The sequence below is a fragment of the Quercus lobata genome, chromosome 5, assembly GCF_001633185.2.
Source record: "Quercus lobata isolate SW786 chromosome 5, ValleyOak3.0 Primary Assembly, whole genome shotgun sequence".
Classification (NCBI taxonomy): Eukaryota; Viridiplantae; Streptophyta; class Magnoliopsida; order Fagales; family Fagaceae; genus Quercus; species Quercus lobata.
This window is the reverse complement of record NC_044908.1, coordinates 43,804,279-43,820,568: the sequence shown is the minus strand read 5'-3', so window position 1 is coordinate 43,820,568 and position 16,290 is coordinate 43,804,279. Positions and strand designations below refer to the sequence as shown.

Below are 16,290 nucleotides of genomic sequence, written 5' to 3'. Positions count from 1 at the left end.
CTAGGGATGAGTTCGAGGAGCTCCTAGATACTATGGGTGAACATGAGGATGTTGATGGTATCGAAGAGGTGCTTGCAGAAGAGAATAGAGACACATGCCTTAGTTCCGATCCTATGATAGAATGATTTACCAAAAACACTTGGGATAATATGTTTGATCCATCACTGGTTATGTAAACGGCAATATCAAGTTGGCAGCCCGGGGCATAGCTAGTGAAAGGGATAGTATTCTTGACTAAATTGGCGATGCGACATGCATTGACCTAGTATGTAGTGGGGGAGAATTTTAGCTTTAAAACTAAGCATTCAAATTCAAAGAGGCTTATGGTGAGTTGCGAGAATGATTTGTGTCCATGAGCAGTCCACGCGATCTGTTGCAAGGGAGACAATGTCTGGAAGATCACAAAATGCAAGGGCCTCCACAGGTGCGACAAAATTTAGATTGCTCAGGGAAAAAATGGTGTAAATATGCCTTGGATATCTTCATGAGAAATAAGGCGAAGGCGACTCATCACAAGGTGATGAGATTGAGCACGCAACAACAATCCTATCAAGTAGATACACTACATAATCCAGGGAGCGCTGGTGCGGGGAATCACATACATGGAGTTAATCAGCTGCAGAGAATTTGCACATGTGGGAAATGGAAACTGTACAAGATACCATGTTTACATGTCATTGCAATTTGTAGTAGGTATCAACATAATGTAAAGTAGTATATTAACCCATGCTATAGCATGAACACATTGTTCCACGTCTATAAACCCCTTTTCCCTACGTTGAAAAATAGATTATCATGGCCAAATCCTAAAGAAACTCGAAGGGTCATTCCTAACCCCGATTAATCCGAGAGAAAGGTCGCCCTGTATCAACATGAATTAGGAATGAGATGGACTAAGGCGGGAAATGGTCGAGAACCACACCATGGAAGGAGGGGGGGGGGGGAGGAAGGTGCAATGTGGGTTGTGTAACCAAGAGAAGCATAACCGAAGAACATGCCCTAAGCGGAACGAGGTACCGATGAGCGGTGGTCTTGTGGACTAGGTACACTAAGTTTGAACTATGGCATCCTTCTAAATGCAACTTCCAAGAATCACCTTGAGGCAAGTTATTGCACTAAACTAGTTGTCGTTTCCTTTTCTAATAAAATTCTTACTTATTAGAAAAAAAATAAAAATAAAAAGATTCTAATTTTAGGTTGTTTGTTTATAAAATTTAATCTTTGGTTTTTTTTTTTTTTTTTCCTCCTTCAATTGATTTTTATGCCCTTCCATTGCATTAAATGAAAGTAAGTCATTTTGCAAGATTTTGAGCTTAATATATACAACCCTAAAAGGTCATCAACAAGCAAAAACGTAACTTGCAACAACAGTCTTTATGCACATTGTAATTAATGCTTTGGAGCATACAATGATTGCCCTTACATGGTTTTTTATGTCTCTGTTGAAACATCTACTTCTGGGAAATTGGTAGAGGATGTTCTCAATTTAACAACAAAAGATAGTCATCAGGAACTTCTTGAGGCATATATCACATTTGGATATTGGTAAAGGAAGATAGTCATCAGGTATGTGGGTGTCCCTCAATTTTCGATTTTTCATTCATATATTAGGATAAATAGTGATGATGGAAAGAAAATCAGTATGTTGAATGCTTCGGGCTTCAATAGGCTAGTGATTGCTTGAGAGGCCTGAAAAGAAGAAGAAAGATCAAAGGTGATCTGGATGAACTAGCCAAGAACCCTCCGATACTTAAGTTAGTTTTTTCTCTGAAATGTCAGAATTCCAATTTTTGTGATTCATGAGAACTTAATTCCATTAGATGTAGATAAGTGTTTATATAGTGTGCTTTGGAGTGGTTACTTGTCTCGTAACTTCCCCAATATTTGTGGAAGTTAGAAGGTTCAAACTTAACTTCTACAAACCGCTACAAAAGTTGGAATGTTCAATCTTATCTTCTATAACTGTCATTGAAAGTTAAGTATTTAGTAGGAAGTTATAGCAATGAATTAGGATCTCGATCATGTTTAAAAATAGTAACACGTGGCTTGATTCATTAGTCTTTTGTAGGTAAATCTTTCTAGAAATTTCCCAAGTGTTGGGGGTCATCCAGGTGTTGGAGGTAGCCCAGGCGCTTTTCTGATGGACAACCCTCATCCTCATGGATGACCGTCCTACGATGGATGACCATTCCTATCTTCTTGACTTGGATGACACTCATGGACGAATTGGAGTTTATTCAATCTTCAGTTCACCATCAGTTGCCCCTTCATCCAAGGGTCGTCCAGAGCACTGTAGAATTTGTTGCTATTCTTTGGACATGTGTTTCTATGTCAGTGGTTAGATATCGTGCCACGTGTCATGACCCCATTAGTCCTCCATGGGGATGAGGGTTGTCCATCAGAAAAGCATTTGGGCTACCCTTAACACCTGGACGTCCCCCAACACTTGGGAAATTTCCAGAAAGATTTACCTACAAAAGACTAATGAATCAAGCCACGTGTTACTATTTTGAAACATGAACGAGATCCTGATTCATTGCTATAACTTCCTACTAAATACTTAACTTCCAATGACAGTTATAGAAGATAAGATTGAAAATTCCAACTTTTATAGCGGTTTGTAGAAGTTAAGTCTGAACCTTCTAACTTCCATAAATATTGGGGAAGTTACGAGACAAGTAACCACTCCAAAGTAACTACTCCAAAGCACACTATATAAATACTCATCCGCATGTAATGGAAGTAAGTTCTCATGACTCCCAAAAATTGGAATTCTAACATTTTAGAGAAAAAACTAACTTAAGCATCAAAGGGTTCTTGACCAGTTTATCTCGGTCACCGTTGATCTTGTCTTTTTCTTTTCAGGCCTCTCAAGCAATCACTAGCCCATTGAAGCCTGAAGCATTCAGCCTACTAATTTTCTTTCCATCATCAGATAGGCTTTAATTCATTTACAGTTTCTCAACTCTAGCTAAAGTTGGTTTCTTTTTCTACTACTTTTATGGTTGATTGCTTTGGAAATTGAGATGAAAAAGGACATGCAACTCTGAATTTCATGTTGTTTTGGTTTTGAGGAAATGAAATTTTGATTTCATCTAATCCTAATGTTAGCACTTAGTATCAAGTTTTGTTGTGTGCATGAGATACCTTCTCCCACTTCCAAGTATCTGGACACATTGAGTCCATGATTTTGGTCTCTATCTTAACTTCTTCTCCAATTTGTTTGTTATAGTGCACATAATTTAGGGACTTTTTATGGTCAATATCATAATTAGGCATTTGACAGACCAATTTATAAGCAAACTTGTTCTTGAGATAGCATTTTTATCATGTATGCAGGAGCTCTTCTTTGCTAGTACAGAAACTTGTAGTTCAACAATTGTATGGGCAATGGTAGAACTAAAAAAGAATCTAGAATCCATGAAAAAAGTTCAAGAAGAACTTGCGAGAGAAATCAAACAAGATGTGGTAAAGGAATTCCACCTTCCTCAACTAAACTATCTAAAGGCATCTGTTAAAGAAATGCTTAGGCTGCACCCTCTTGCACCACTACTACTGCCTCATTGTGCTATTGAATCATACCAAGTGACAAGCTACACTATTCCAAAGGATTCTCAAGTTTTAGTGAATGTCTGGGCAATTGGATAGGACCCCCTGTATTGGGAAGACCCTTTAGTGTTCAAACCAGAGCGCTTCCTCAACTCAGCTCTGGATTTCAAAGGGAACGATTTTGAATTTTTACCCTTTAGTGTAGGGAGAATTTACCTTGGTCTACCAATGGCTGCGAAAGAAGTACCCTTAGTTCTTGCTTCATTAATTCACTTCTTTGATTGGTCTCTTCCTCATGGATATGATCCTGAGAAGCTAGACATGAGAAAGAAATTTGGTGTAACTTTGAAGAAAGGACAACCTTTATACCTCATTCCAAAAGTTAGAAAGTAAAGAAAACTATCATTCCAGTTTCCTCATCATGTTTACTCTTCAACTTAGTTTCTGGTAATAAATATGTAGTCTATGTGATTTGGGTCATATGTTACTAAGAGCATCCACAGCAGTGGAGCTAAAAATTTAACTTTTTAGCTCAACCAAAAGTTACTTTATCTATTTTACCTACATACATGCTGCAGCAGTGGATCTATTTTAGTTTTTAATACAATAAAATAATATAAACATCACAATAAAATAATATATCCATTACAATAAAATAATATATTCACTACAATAAAATAATATATCCTATACAATAAACAACAATCACAACCACCTTCAACCGCCACCGCCACCGCCGCCGCCGCCGCCGTCGCCGACGACTCTTTTTCGGCCACCGCCGCCGCATGATAGCAAATAATCGTCTAGTGTTAACAAGTGATTTTTTTTAACCCCAAATTATACTCGTACATTTTTTTTTTACTAAAACAATTTCTCAATTATAATGATAGCCTATTATCGTCTCAATTGTCCGGAAGCAACCTTGGAACAATGTGAACTATGAAATGAAGGAACTTTATAAGAAAACATATAAAATAGAATACATATTATAGCAAGAACAATGTAGTCCATAGATTTGCTCACATACATAACTCAAACCAAATTACAATAAAACTCACACACTCGCACAAGTTCCTATGACTCATACTAAACCCACATACAAAAAAGAAAGTTCCTACAACTCGCCTTGCAATTGTCATAAATGTTCAATAAGGTCCGACTGGAGTTGAAAATGAATTTCTCGGTCTCTAATGCGTCCATGCCTCTCAATGTATGACAAAAATTCATCACTTTGTTCATGTAACATTTGCAGAGGAGGATTATCCACTCCATCATTTTGTTCATAATCCAAATCTACCACTTCATTATCATCCCGCTCATCTTCAACAATCATATTATGGAGAATTATGCACGCTTTCATAATCTTTTTGAGTGTTTCAAGATGAAAAAATCGTGCAGGTCCACTGACAATTGCGAAACGTGCTTGAAGCACTCCAAATGCACGCTCACCATCCTTCCTATACGCCTCTTGGGCTGTTACAAATAATTTATACTTCTGTCCTTGTGGAGCTGGGATTGTTTTCACAAATGTTGCCTACTTTGGATATATACCATTAGTAAGGTAATATCCCATAGTGTAGTCATGACCATTAATTGAGTAATGTATTGTAGGAGCACGTCCTTCAGCAAGTTCATTAAATACATGAGATCGCTCTAACACATTAATATCATTATTTGACCCAGGTAACCCAAAAAATGCATGTCATATCCAAAGATCATATGATGCTACTGCCTCTAAAATAATAGTAGGCTCACGAATATAACCACAATATTGACCTTTCCATGCAGATGGACAATTTTTCCACTTCCAATGCATGCAATCAATTGAACCTAACATACCTGGAAAACCTCGACGTTCGCCGTGAGCTAACAGTCTAGCAATGTCTTCATTGTTTGGCTTTCTCAAGTATTTTTCAGAGAAAACATCAATTACTGCAGTAACAAATTTTTTCAAACTTTCTAATGCAGTAGTTTCTCCAATCCGCACATATTCATCTATCAAATCACCCGATACTCCATACGCAAGCATTCTAAGTGCAGCAGTTATCTTTTGTAATGAAGATAAACCAAGTTTGTTGGCACTATTTCTTTTTTGGACAAAATTAGAGTCATGAGCTTCAACTTGAGATTGAATACGAAAAAAAAGAGAACGCTTCATCTGAAATCTCCTACGAAATAAAGCGGGTGGATATATTGGTGTTGGAGCAAAATAATCAAGAAAAAGCCTCTCATGGCCTACCAAATGATTACGTTGGATAGAACGACAATGACACTTAGGTTGTGATGCTTCCATAACAAGTTCTTCGATTATCTCATTTTCATCTGAGTCATCAAGAAGGAACTTGCGAAACAAAAAGTGATTCATGGATGCAACCTTCAAGACAATTGGAAATCAATTATTACTATAGATGCAAGATTAAAATTAAGTGACATAAACCACATTAAAATGAATATAACTAATTCACGCACAAATCACAACACAAACACATACATCTAAAAAAAAAAACTTGGAAATACTATGAATGCTTATTGTTCATAGATTTTTTCTAAGACCTGTCATCTCAAAACCAAGCATATGATACTAGGAATGTTCAATGAATAGAAATAATTGGATGAAAAACACTCATAGTGGCTGTACCAAGCATATGATACTAGGCACTCATAGTGGCTGTAATACTCATAGTTGATCAAATAATAGTTTCATTGAATCAAAGAATTATATCAATGCCTATCACAAGATCAAATAGAACTTAACAAAATATAAAAAAGATTGCACTTCAAAGTCTTTGCTAGATTGCACTTCAAGTCACAACACAAATACATACATATAGTTTAAGATAATTCATCAAGTGACATAAGCCACTACAAAATACATAAACCACTACAAAATACATAAGCCACTACAAAATACATAAAAGTCTAAACTACATCCAAAATACAATTAAACCCATTAATTACGTGATCTTCGTTTTGCCATGATTTCCTCTTGGAGTTGTTCATAAAAAGCTTTTTGTGTTCCGGTTAAGCCACTTGTATCTATCATCATGATTCTCTCTTCCTCTAACCTTTCTTCCCGCTCACATTTTTTCTTCTCAATCATCATTCTTTCCTTCTCAATCTTAAGTTTTTCTTCCCTACTTTCCTTTTCAATCGCAAGTTTTTCCCTCTCAAAAGACATTTTTTCCTCTTCCAACCGAGTTACATCCTCAATTAATTTCAATTTTTTGTTCAAATATTCCCCTACATCTTTTCCGGTGGCTTTGTTCTTTCGGATGGCCTTTTCGGCCTTCCTACCAATAGGTCTCTCAAAATTAGAAGTGTCACCAAGTCCGGACCCACAATCCCCTTCACTAATAGATATTGCCTCTGAAGTTGGAGGCACGAATGATCTCGATCTAGCATTGTTAGGATCGGCAAACTTTGATTGGTCCTTTAACATGAGCCAACAATGATCAAGAAGAAAGGGTTTCTTGTACTTCTCTAAATACAAAGCCTTCGCATTGATAATCTAAAAAAAATTAAAACAAATATAACATGATTAATATCTTCAAACTATTGGCGAATGGACATTTTAACACTATTGTAATATAATTTATACCTTATCTTCTTCGGTTATACCACTTTGATGAAGTGCGTTAATTTGAGCCATACACCCAGCAAACTTATTTGTCTTTTCACTAATCGTACCCCAACAACTTAGCCAGGAGATAACAGTACGTGTAGTACTGGATGTATTGTACTGCATAAAATATTCCCAAACTTTTTGACGAAAGGTATTTTGTGTTTGTTCATTACTGTTTATGGCATCAACACTAGTATTGAGCCATGCTGCCACTAAGAGTTTATCTTCCTCTACAATAAAGTTAGAGCCCCGTTTTCCTTTTGTAGAAGAGGCATTTTCAACTTGTGGTGGTGGAGGTGGAGAATTAGAAACTGACACAGGAGTATTTTGAGACGTTCCCAAAAATTGTTAGTCAATTTTTATATCCCCGTTCATGATACCCGTGATAAATGTTAGGTCTCTACGTAACTCTGTGTCCCTACGTGACTCCATAAAATTAGAAAAAATATATATAAACTTCCCTGTACACAGAAAATTTCCAAACTAACATTTATATCAACACAACAAATTACAGAGATAAATTACACAACAAACTTACATTTATATTACAGAGACATTTATATTACATTTTTAGACAAATTAAAAATTACAGAAACCATACAACAATTTACACTGACCCAATACATTCATGTGGTTTTATGCAACACAGGAATGTGGTTTTGTGCAACACAACAATTTACAGAGTGTGGTTTTGTGCAACACAACAATTTATAGAGACCACCCAAACGTAACTCTGGTTTTGTGCAACACAACAAATTACACTAACAACAAAACATAAAAACTTTCCTGCACAAATTACAGAGACCACAGAATCCAGACAACAAATTCTTGCAAACAGAAAATTCCCAATACAGAGACCACATAATCCACATAACTAATTCCTGCAAACAGAAAATTCCCAATACAGAGAGCACAGAATCCACACAACAAAATAATAGAAAATTCCCAAATAGAAAATTCCCAATACAGAGAGCACATAATCCACACAACAAAATAACAGAAAATTCCCAATACAGAGACCACAAAATCACACTAAACCCAGAAAAATTAAGCCATGAAAAAATTCACTACAAAAGAAAAGAGAGAGCACTGACCTGAAGTGGATCGGCTGGGATGGCGACGGCGACGGTGTGGGCTGGGCTGGGACGGCGACGGCGTGGAGAGCTTGATGAGTGAGATGAGAGCTTGCGACGGCGACGGACGGCGATGGTGATGAGTGAGGGAGATGCTTGCGACGGCATGGGCTGGGCTGGGCTGGGCTGGGACGGCGACGGATGGCGTGGGCTGGGCTGGTCTGGGACGGCGATGGTGATGAGTGAGGGAGATGAGTGATCTGGAGTGCGATGGGTGAGAGAGATGAGTGAAGGAGATGCTTGCGACGACGTGGGCTGGGCTAGGTTGGGCAGGGACAATGACGGACGGCGTGGGCTGGGCTGGTCTGGGACGGCGACGGTGATGAGTGAGGGAAGAGTGATCTGGGAGATGAGTGAGGGAGATGGAGATGAGAGTGACAGTGGAGATATAGAATAAAAGAATGAAAAAAAACTGAGGTGGGATTGATTATTTTAATCGGCAACTGATTAATTTTTTTTTTTTTTTTTTTAGATGAGTGCTACAGTGCACATTTATCTATAGATGTGCACTGTAGCAAATCAGCCAAATTTTATGGCTTTGACTCCACTGCTGTGAGCTTATTTTGCTATATTGGTGGAGCTAAAATAGCATTATAGCTTTTTAGCTCCACTGCTGCAAATGCTCTAAGTTATTATTTGGCTGTATCTTTATAAAGCTGGTTTATTTTGTTTCCAGTGCTTTAAAGTTAAAAATTAGTTTCTGGTTTCAATGAGATTGCCTTATTGCACCACCTCCTGAGATCTATGCCCATAGTTCTTCTATACTAAGAACAGGTTTGAAGCCATATTGCAAACAATACTAATATACTACCAAAATAATTCCCATCAACAACTATTATGTGAATAATTTTTTTTTGTCACATTTTTCACTTCTACAATATTTCTTTTTACACCCCCCCCCCCTCCTCATCCTCGGCAGATCTCTTGCCTCTTTGAATGACTCATTTTAAGAGGTCTTGTGAGAACCATAGCCATTATTTAGAATTCATAAACTACTCTCTCTTTCTTGTTTGATAAGTAAAAAGAAAAAAAGTCACCTATTGTGGAATGACGGATTGGAGAATAAGTTATAACTAAACACAAATCAATGAAATCACATCATATATAACAAATCCAGTTTCTGACTACATGGTTCATGAGTAACCCTCCAACAAAGACAATAGAATGAAAAATGACTAATAAAGAATTTCAGCTTACATAAAGAATTTAAAAATAAACACAAAATGACTCCAAATACTAGTGTCTGAAATCTAGGAATCTGATTTGCAACAACTGAAATCAGAATTTGAGTTCTAAGAAGGTACTCGAGTTCATAGAACTTGAGTACAGTGAAGTAAAATAAAAAGATACCCGATTCGAACTTGAGTTCATAGAACTCGAGTATGGTGTAGTAAAAGAACATGGTACTTGAGTCGGACTCGAGTTTACTAAGCTCGAGTACTATGTATGTAAAATAACACAGTACTTGAGTGTTCTAAACTCGAGTTTGGTCTACACAGAACTTGAGCTTATGGACATCGAGTTCTAGATGGCATTTTTAATGTGCAAAATTCCAACTTAGTCACTACCAAGTTGGCAAACTCAAGAGAAACTCGAGTTCTTAGAACTTGAGTACTAAAAAAGTAGTATATTGTTAAATATTTTCAAAACAGTGGTAGTATATTGTTAAGAAGAGGCTTTTCAGGCTTGGGTTGGCCGTCTTTCACCATGTAAACCTCCATCACCTTCGACGTGCCATTGTATTGCATCCAGACGCTGTAGTTGGTGCCTTCTTTTGAAGATAATTTGATATTATAACCACCTGCCCCACCACCCGTAGAATGGAGGAGTTTTTTTTTTTTTTTTTGATATTTTAATATTTTTTTTAAAATATTATTTTAATATTTTTTAATTCTGCCGTTTGCCACGTGTGCATTTTCCATCTCCGATGTAATGGCAGGGACCAAAACGGAAAGCGTTTTTTAGAATAGGGACTAAAAGAGGTAAAAATAAAATCTAGGGACCAAAGTGGGAATCGGCTGAAAATGTAGGGACGAAAATGTGATTTTCGCAAAAATAAAAAGATTATGGTTCTAAATTTAGACTCTTTTTTAAAAAGGAAGAGATTATGGTTCCAAATTTTCTAAAAAAAGCAAAAATTACTTTTATTTTTTCAAATAAATAAATATGGCCGACGAGCCTATCTAGGAGCATTTTTGGCCTATCTAGTCGGGCTACTGGTAGAAGCTAGCCAGCCTAGCTTCCTCTTATGGTTATAAAATAGGAAACAATTGTGAGTACCTATCAAGTACAAACTCACCATAGCTCAAAGTTCGCTAATGGAGCCACTTAGTTTTCTACTTTACTCTCTATCCCTCTTGATATTCATGCAAGCCCTTCTTCACATCAAAGAATGGCTTTTCAAGAAGAGGGTTCAGCTTCCTCCGGGACCAACTGGCCTACCCATCATCGGAAGCCTCCTTACACTAGGTGACAGGCCCCACGAGTCCATAACCAAGTTGGCTGAGACGTATGGTCCCCTCATGACTGTGAGACTCGGTTTCAACGTAATTGTGGTTGCTTCATCTGCAGAAATGGCAAGGGAAATCGTCCAAAAGAATGATCAAGCTTTTCTAGAATGACCAATCCCAGATGCTGCGACTGCACAGACTAACTACGACTTGTCAGCGGAATGGTTACCAGGCAATGAAAAATGGAGAAACCTTAGAAAAATATACAAAAGTCAGATTTTCACAACGCATAGAGTCGATGCACTGTGTTAAAGTATATTAGGGTATGTGGGCTTTAGGCCCACCTTGTTTACTTGTATAGCACACTTACTTGTACTGCACACTCTGCCTCCTATATAAAGGCACTTATGTATATTCTATTACTTGAGAAATACAATACAATCAATACTAATATTTAACATGGTATCAGAGCCATTGCTCTAACTTTCTTGTGTCTTGCAGTCCTGTCTTTGTTGGTATTTTCCGCTGCCTCGACTTCATCGGTCAGTAAACCTTTTCCGTGCCCTCTCCTAATTGCTCCATTGCCGTTAGAGGTGCAAAGGTTGAATCTTCACCGCCAGAAGCTCGATCACCGCCACCAAAGATCACTGCCTCCGTCGGATCTTCCACACCGGATCTCCGATTAAGATATAAGACATATCACCGCGTAGATCTTCAACCGATCTTCACAAAGCCGTCAGAATCATCATCATCTGACCATCCACGCGCTGCCACACTCCGGTCAAAGATTCAGCAGCTTTTCCACGCACCTCATGCGCCATCCATATTTCTCCGATCAACTCACCGCTGCCGTCATCGGAATCACCTTTGTCCGATCTACATCACTGGAGAAGAATCGGCCTCATCGGACTTCACACGCACCCTCACGCGCTGACCAAATCTCCGGCAAGGGTTGACTCACGCGCCGCTGTGCACCTGCTGACGTCATCGCTGATGTCATCATTACACGTCAGCCCTAGCTGAGGTCTTCGCCGCTGTGCACCTGTTGACGTCATCGCTGATATCATCATTACACGTCAGCCCTAGCTAAGGTCTTCAGCTTACGTTATCTTGCTGACGTCATCATAGTAGTTGACCGTTGACTTTTGCTGTTGACCGTTGATCGTTGACTTTTGGCCAGAGTTGACTTTTTGCAGTCCAGGTGCTCTTAAGCTGATCTCAGTTTCTTCTAAAGATCAACTTGTAGATATCTTCACCAAGTCACATCCTAAGGGACGTCTTCGCACTTTGGTTGACAACCTCAAGTTGGTCTCACATCCACCTTGAGTTTGAAGGGGGCTATTAACGTATATTAGGGTATGTGGGCTTTAGGCCCACCTTGTTTACTTGTATAGCACACTTACTTGTACTGCACACTCTGCCTCCTATATAAAGACACTTATGTATATTCTATTACTTGAGAAATACAATATTGCCTCCTATATAAAGGCACTTATTTATATTCTATTACTTGCGAAATACAATACAATCAATACTAATATTTAACACACCACAAGGCTCGCGACATCAAGTAGTGGACGGTATAGTTAGGCGTGTGGTTGAAGCTAGTGAAGCTGGGGAGGCCATAAGTATTGGGACATTGGTGTTTGGAACCACATTGAATTCACTATTGTATACAATATTTTCGGTTGACATATTTGATCCAAAATCGAATGCTATTCAAAGAACTAAAGGAGCTCATTTGGAGTATAATGGAGCTTGGAGGGAAGCCTAATCTTTCAGACTTTTGTCCTTTGCTAAAGCCATTTGACCTACAAGGTATAAGGCGGAGTACGAAGGTTCCGTACGATCGACTGCATCGGTTGATTGACAACATGATTGATCAACGTTTGGAATTTAGAGCATCTGGATCACCGAGGTGTGATGACTTGTTAGATGTCCTCCACCTCAGCAAAGAATAGGGCCATGAGGAATTTAACCGTCTGAATATCAAAGTTTTTCTGACGGCTCTCTCTCTCTCTCTCTCTCTCTCTCTCTCTCTCTCTCTCTCTATATATATATATATATATATATATGGGTTAGGTTAAATTTGTACTTAGAATAACTTTAAGTAATGTTACACCATTCAATATTTTTTAATTAGATGTAAATTTTGATAAATTTGCCGCCAAATTATATTATTTTCGTATATTTTCTATACTTACAAAATTTGAAAATGATAAAAAATCAATAACTATATCATCAATTAATTGTTTAAATTCATTTTTTTGTATTTTAAAATAATGCATAAAAGATGAGTTTATGGATCGATTGGTCAATTATATCTAATTGATATGTATGTTAAGAACACATAGAATATGTAATTCAACGGTTGGATTTTTTAAAATATGAAATTAATAATAAGTTATTGGATAGTTTAACATTACTTTGAGTTACACCAGGTGTAACTTGAACCAAGTTCATATATAATAGGATGAGTTTAAGTTATACTTGGTATAATTTTAAGAAATATTAAACCACTTAATAACTTTTTATTAGATAAATAATTTGAAAATCTCATCATTGGATTACATTTTATCTATATTCTTAATACACATATCAAATTTCACGACAATTCGACTTTATTTACTATTTAATCCATAAACTCATATTTGATTTATAATTTTTAACTAAAAAAACTTGAAAGTTAAATATTTGATTGATAATCTAGTTATAGATTTTTTATTGTCTTGAAATTTTGCAAGTATTGAGAATATACAAAGATAATGTGTGCGTGTGAGTGTAAGTCAAGGAGAAAAAGTAGTTGGTTCATGTGAAAAAATGATGATTTACTAATCACTATTGCAGCTATCATCAAGATATAGCAAAATTTGAGTCAAATGGTGTAATTCTAGAAGAACTGATATATTAGATGTAAAAATAAGACTACGGTTTTGCAAACATAATTAACTAAAGCAATATCAAAACTAGTTAAAATCATGTAGCTTAATTGGTTGATGCCTTAACAGATTTATCCACAATTTAAATCTTCTCATCCCTAATTATCAAATATATATATATAGAAGAACTCCATAATTTCTTATAAGACCTCTATTGCATCTTTGGTTAATTACATCTTCTCAATTTATCAGGACTTGTTCACTGGAGGAACTGATAAAACTAGCGCTACAATTGAATGGGCAATGACTGAGCTTCTTCGCAATCCTGACATAATGGCCAAGGCAAAACAAGAACTTACTGAAACAATTGGAATAGGAGAAAGCATACAAGAAAAAGACATCCCACGACTTCCCTATCTTCAAGCTGTGCTTAAAGAAACAATGCGGCTTCATCCAATAGCACCTTTTCTCCTTCCTCGTTTCCATGTTGATGTGGAAGTTCATGTACTGGGACAAGCCAACACAATTTAAACCAGAAAGGTTCATAGACTCTAAAGTGGATTTCAGAGGCACGAACCTCTCTTTTATGCCATTTGATTCTGGGAGGCGGATTTGCCCAGGTTTAGATCTTGCTGTAAGAATGCTGAGCTTGTTGCTAGCTTCTCTCATTCACCACTTTAATTGGAAGCTTCCTGACCGAATGGCACCAGAAGATATTGACATAAAAGACAAATTTGGAATTACATTGCATAAGGCTATTGCAGGAAAAAATTGACCTTTGCCACTTTCAAAAAAACAATCTAGCATTTTGCCATCTTTCCCAAACTAATTAGGGAAATGTCTCTCTTTTGAAACTCGATTTTCTCAAAATCGAGTTAACCCCTATAGTGGCGTTTTTATGGAGTCTATAGTGACGTTTTAAGGACTTATAGTGGCTTTTTGTTACTCAATCTCCATGAAATCGAGTTATAGGTAAAAAAAAAGAAAAAAAATTTCATGTAACTCGAGTTCATGGAGATCGAATTACAAAACGCCACTATAGATCCTTAAAATATCACTATAAGCTCCTTAAAACGCCATTATAGGGCTTTAAAAATATATATATATATATATATATATATATTTTTTTTTATAACTCGATTTTGAGAAAATCGAGTTTCAAAAGAATGACATTTTTCTAATTAGTATAAAAAAGGGGGCAAAATGCTGGAATTTTTTTTGAAATGGGCATTTGCCCATTTTCTCCGGCTATTGCACTTGTTGCCATTCTTGTGGTTGTTGCTAAAGCGGAGGAGTTTATATCGCTACTGAATCACATGTTTGGAGAATAATTTTTTAAAATTATATTCCTTATTTGTGGACCTATTTTTTCTATGTTATACTAATGTTTTTAGTAATGCTACAAGTTGTTATTATTCGATAAAATTAATTGCTCTTGCTCCTCTTGCCATCGAAGTTATTTGGATTTTTTGGGTCCAAGAATCTTGGTTATCGTATACAACCTGTGGGAAAAGCAAAAACAACCATAGTTGTTATTATTATATGATATAGATACGTATCGAACAGTACATAGATAATTTGTTACATATACATGTCTATGCATTATTTTATATATACAGTTTTATGATACAATGCAAACAATACACTAATATGACAGTTTGCCAATCCTCTAAGAATTGCATTCTAATCAAACCTTGAATTTATTGTTATTTTTAGAATCAAACCTTGAATTTAAAATGACAAAAATAAAAATAATGTCCAAAAGAATAATATAAAATGGATAAGGTATAGATACTAATTCAATAATACTTTAAGCTTGATTACTGAGAAATTATAGTGGAAAAGAAGCAAAGAAACAAGCTTTATTTTTAGTTGGATTTTCCATTCGTCCACATTTTCTAATGCTACCTAACAAAGAAAAATTCAAAAAATGTTTTTAGTTCAAATTGGGGTTGTCCAACAAAGAGCCAGACTCAAGAAATCCGTTCGACTTGGAGCCATTTAAATCGAAATTCCCCTTGACTCTCCTCATGTTAAGCTAAGTGACTTCGTAACCTTTGCGTAGCATAGTAGAATGAAGGCTATGCACCAACGCTCTCTTATTTATTAGCCTAAGCGCCTTCGCTAACTCACTCGCCTACCATACTATACTCTACTATACAATACATTAATAGGGCAGGGCAGGCTAACTCAGACGCTTACTTCTACTAATGTAGGTCTTTAGTTCGTTCTGAGCAATATTGTGGCGGTTGGCAGCAAATTTGTCTCAAGAACAATCAAAATTGGATGGGTTGAGTGGTGATTTTCAGCTAGCATTTTTGTGTTTTGCGTCCTAGGAATTTTTTATTGACCGACGCTACTTTTTTTTTGTTGGTATCTAGTAGTTTCCATATCAACATTTCTTAGTATAATCTGTGGTTTGTGCTTCGTGGTAGATGATGAAAGATACTGCGAAAGTTTTTAGATTTTTTTTTTGAAAAAACACTTTTTTAAAGTAATTTTTAATTTAGACATAATGATAAAATAATAATTGTAGTTAGTAAATATTTGAAAAATTCGAAAACAGTGTCGTTTTGGGTGTGTTTAGTGGTGTAGTGTAACAGAAACTAAAGGAGCTTTTGATTGAATAATTTTGAAACTTAGGGAACTCAATCGAA

General features: G+C 36.6%; 2 pseudogenes; one reads left to right on the top strand and one right to left on the bottom strand.

The window, feature by feature from the left end:
• Nucleotides 1–4,684: 4,684 nt before the first annotated feature.
• LOC115990521 lies at nt 4,685–5,914 on the bottom strand (annotated as a pseudogene).
• Nucleotides 5,915–10,670: 4,756 nt separating this feature from the next.
• Nucleotides 10,671–14,408, top strand: LOC115990520 (annotated as a pseudogene).
• Nucleotides 14,409–16,290: the final 1,882 nt, after the last annotated feature.